The 5,030-nt window shown below is 37.9% G+C and overlaps 1 protein-coding gene across 1 annotated transcript in view; it reads right to left on the bottom strand.

The window, feature by feature from the left end:
- Positions 1–260: 260 nt before the first annotated feature.
- Positions 261–5,030, bottom strand: part of LOC309505079 (uncharacterized protein) — a 612,572-nt gene continuing 607,802 nt past the window's right edge. The window contains exon 5 of the transcript XR_014208253.1: positions 261–484. The gene's annotated coding sequence lies outside the window, so the exon portion shown is untranslated. The remainder of the gene's footprint in view (positions 485–5,030) is intronic.

Genomic DNA, 5,030 nt, shown 5'->3' with positions numbered 1-5,030 from the left:
TCCCATCGAGGTCGTGCTCGTCAGTGCGTCACTGTGCGTGTGTACCTGATTTTCTGTGAACGCGTCCGTCTCTTCAGCATCTATCAACACCATGGACTCGGAGGTAGGCTGCCCTGGCTAATCTATCCATAGATAGCAATAACCGAGGAATTGGAAGCTTGTTAGTAGATTTTCTCTCCGCCATTACGCTTCATGCAATCTCCAGGCGAACTTCAGGCGTGGCGTGTGCATGTGATATTAACGTGCGCGAGTGAGGGGGATCTGTGGCGTGTGCACGACCTGTGATTGACAGTCAGATCTCACACCCCCCTGCGCTGATTGGACCTGATGAAGCGGGAGCGCTGGATTTTTGCAAAACAAATAACACGCTCCAGGTGGAGTTAGAAGCTCGGGGTTTTTTCTAAAACCACCTTATTTATGTTGTTCTGTCGGATTATAGTGTCGATTACACTGAATATGATCAAAAAAAATTTGCCGACGCCAGCTTTAATTTCCAAGGTGTTTGATTTTCACTTTACCATGTTCATGTACAGAGACTCATGTGAATGTTGAAGTCAGCAGGACTCAGTTGCATCTGGTCCCTGAAAGAAAAAAAAAAAGGAAAAAACTGTGAACATACTGACATCAAGAGAAACTATAGGGCTGCACGATTTTGGGAATAGATTTTTAGATTTTTCTGGTTAAAATTTATTTTTTAAATTCACAGAATACACACACACACACACGTTTCCAACAATATATAGCCTAATGAACACCAGGTTTGTTGTGCCTTGTAGGCATAGGCTACGCAGTGCTCAGAGGTGGGTAGAGTACCCAGAAACTGTACTCAAGTAAAAGTACAAGTACTTATAGAAATATTTACTCAAAGTAAAAGTAAAAGTAATAATCTTAATAGTTACTTGAGTAAGAGTAAAAAAGTATCCAATGAAAAAACTACTCAAGTAGCGAGTAACTTACTTCGGATCATATAGGGCAGGCCTCTATTTTTTATATATATATATATTAGGGATGTCAATTTTCACAAATTCCCATGATCGATCGTCGTTTAAATTAACGATCAATTAATCGATTAATCGTTAGCCTTAATACTGCGATATGCGTCTACTGCAGTGGCTGTGACAGCATGACAGGGTCTGCAAATGCTGCTCAAAACGCTATGTTCCTCACCAAATCAATGAGAATGGTTTTAAATATAAATAAAGGGCTAGTAGGATTGTAAAATGTTTCGATGTGATTGATAATTAAATTAATTATTTAATAATCAAATATAACTACTAATACAATTTGTCACCAACGCCGCCTCATATGCGCTTAGTGTGACTGTTGTGGACGCGCTCTTCCTGGAACAACTGCACGCGCTGAATGAATCTGCTACCGTTAAACTGGAGCACTTTGCTAGCACGTTATTTATCTAAAAGAAACGCATCCTATATGAGATTAATCAGATATATTCAAAATAAACATAATATTACAAATTATATCTGCACAAAATGACGCAAATTCATGCACAAGTGAACTTGAACTAAGTTACGTGCCATTCATTCAGAACTACTCATGTTGTGGACGCGCTCTTCCTGGAGCAACGCGACACGGCAACTAAACCCAAATAATTCACAATGTTTTATTACAATATTGTAATCTTTATAATGTTATGTAATATTACAGTCTCAATAGTCATTATTAGTCGTGCACTGCCGTTTGAGCTGCGCGCGCTGAAGCTGACGCTTTACTACAGAGTTAATTCTTAACCAAATGCATCCAATATGAGATCAATCAGATATAGATAGGCCTACAGAAAATAAACAGTATTACAACTTACATTTGCACAAAACAAAAGGCTGCGAATGCACACGCAAACTTATAGTCATGATGAAGGTGTAAAATGGTCCCAAACATAACTCCGGCGCGCTGGCTTTACATGTTTCGCGGTTGAGCAGCGCGCACGCGCATGAAGACCTGCTTAATCGATGATCGATAAGTTGTATCGATTAAATGTATTATCGACAATTAATCGATCGTCGATTAATCGTTGACATCCCTAATATATATATATATATATATATATATACATACAGTATATATATATGAAGACTTCAGATGCAAAAGCCTCTGAGTGCCATCTGAAACTTTCTTCTAAAACAAGCATTTTTATCAAGCTTGTATATTTAAGTTCAGTAATTTCACTTTAATGACAATTAATAGGTACTTTTCATTGCCATTTAAGTGAAATAACTGAACATAAACATACAAACTTGATAAAAATGCTCTTTTAGAAGAAAATTTCAGATGGTACTTAGAGGCTTTTGCATCTGAAGTCGTCATATATATATATATATATATATATATATATATATAAAATAATATTATTTAGATTTTTTTTATTTAAATGACTATTATTTTCATAAGTAGATTGGCTCTCTTTGCAACAAAAAACATTATTTCTGCCATCTGTAGCCCGAAAATCATTGCCTGTCCTTTGGTTTGTATAATAGTAACTTATACAACTACATTTGGATTATTAGACAATGTCGAAATAAAGTGAATCTGCAGAGTGTTGCATTCAAAGGCATGTAACTGACACAGAGAAGAAAGAGTTAAAACTCTTCACATGTGCTCGCGCTCATCACTGCTACTGAACATCTGAACACAAAAAAACAAACACAAGTACATCGACGGATCTTTTTCTGTCTGTTCTCCAAAATATAATCAAATAATGTATATTTCTGCAAGCATGTTTAAACTGGTTAACTGTGTGTACGGCAGGCAAAGGCATTCGTTTTCAAGTCGAGTTCGTACGCCACTGCGCAACAATACACACACACTACCGCAGGATGGCGGGTGTTCATAAACTGTGAACAATGGTAGCTTATTTAATGTAGAAATGAATGTATTATGTCCAAAAAACGGGTAATGTCATCCTTTCTAGTAGTGCTATCATGGCATAATAATCTGTTTGGTTGTAAAATGTATTACCTGAGTTAAATGAAATCGAATGTATCGTCCTGTGGAATCATTCATTCACAGACAGCTTACGAAGATGTTCAACTAATAAAGATCTTCATCGCTGGCAAATATATGATGCATTTGAAGATTTACTCTCACTTGACTGTACTGTAGGTCCACGGCCACTTCATCTAACGCTCTTGATGTCCTTAAATCTTCCTGTTACGACTCCGAGTCGAGTGTGAATTGCAATCGCTTCAGATGATTTAGTGCGTGCAGGAACTGAACAGAATCAGGAACTGAATCTGATTCGCGAACCGATTTAGACAGATCTGCCAACTTGTTTGATGAAGTCTTTGAACAGAATCGACTCAAAAGAGTGATTCATTTGTGAATTGAGCATCGCTCAAGCCCAGAAAAAAAGATACATCGCGCTTGGAATAAACTACGCATTTAACAACACATTGCATCAAAATAAAGTAACGAGAAGGACGTCGCCCAACGTAACGAAGTAAAAGTACAGTTTTTTCATTAGAAATGTACTCGAGTAAAAGTAATAAGTACCCACATTCAAATCTACTCTTAAAGGAGAACTTGGTAACTTTTTTAACTTAATAAAACTGTCTAGAAATCATTTGGATGGTTAAACAACCTGTTCTGGTGATATTGGTGACTTTCCCCGCTCCCCCCAGCGTTCCCAGGCGGAAAACCAACCTTGCAACTTGCGCACTGCCGTCCCGGCAAAGTGAAATTGGAAGTCTCGTGAGAAGCGAGAACTAGAACGAGAACGAGCGCGAAACACAAATTGCTTTACGGCAATTCGACATAAACACACACGCATGTATGATGTATTACCAGATTACTCACCTCGGTAGACATAGCTCCACGCGATACAGTTGGCTTGCTCCGATCAAAACAAACGCACATGAGCAGCGGTAGAGAGGGGGAGGAGGCCGCCGCAAGTGAGTTTTTACGACTGTGTTGTGAAATATACGCCCCCCCACAGCTGTAGGGGGAGCTCGTGGGGAAAACATGCGACAACAAAAGGGAAAATCAGCGAAGAAGTGACTAGAGTTCGCTAGAGTTACAGAGTTCTCCTTTAAAAGTACAATTTTTCCCAAAAAATACTCAAGTAAATGTAACGAAGTAAATGTACTTCGTTACTACCCACCTGCATAAAATAATAATAACAATAAATTAAATCTTCCAAAAGATTTCAAGAACAACTACGCTAGAGAAAAATATATTGATTATCATATGTTACTTCAAATGTTTCCATTCGTTATGATGATATGAAATGAGATCACGCTCCAAAATATGATACATTCAAACCCACAGCGCGCTCCAAAATATGATACTCAAACCCACAGCGCGCTCCAAAATATGATACATTCAAACGCCATCGCGCTCCAAAATATTAAACATTATGGTTATACATATCTATGTTTGAGCAGATATCCACAAACAGTATTTAACAGGAAACACGGGTCTAAATAGTATAATATTCACCATATATCTAGCAACAGTTCAACTGCAATGTGAAGTTTATGCAACAATACCATAAACTAATAAGTAAGAATTTCTTACCTTACATCTTTCTTGTCTTCAAATCGCGTTCTTCTTCTTCTGGGATAAATCCAATGTAAGCTCAGACGTGTCTTCCAAACTCGACGAAAAGCAGAGACTTGTGAAGTGTTTTGGTGTTTTGTGTTTGAGGTAACGAGGGTGTTCGCGTTCCATGTGGAGATTTGCATGTGAATCACTTTTGCGCGAGTGGGCGTGTCGAATTAAAAAGTAATTAGCAAGCGTTTGAGATACTGGACATCCTGTTGGTTTTATACAAATTACTTAAACAGAGAATATTTGTTTGCAGTTTGAATCCGATCATTTAAAAGTACACACTTAAATGTGTATAAAGGTATTTGGCTCATAAATGTGTGAGAAGGATTCGCTGAGTTTTGTTTCAGTTTATAGACGTGCTCAAGAAAAAAAAGTTCACCGCGACGGAGAGGCAGAACGCACACCCTGTTTGTTTTCTTTATTTTACAAAAGCACAATGTTTTGATTTGATTGTAAGTGGACACATA

This window comes from Leuciscus leuciscus (genome assembly GCF_965113295.1).
Source record: "Leuciscus leuciscus genome assembly, chromosome: 8".
Classification (NCBI taxonomy): domain Eukaryota; kingdom Metazoa; phylum Chordata; class Actinopteri; order Cypriniformes; family Leuciscidae; genus Leuciscus; species Leuciscus leuciscus.
This window is presented reverse-complemented; position numbering and strand designations above follow the sequence as displayed.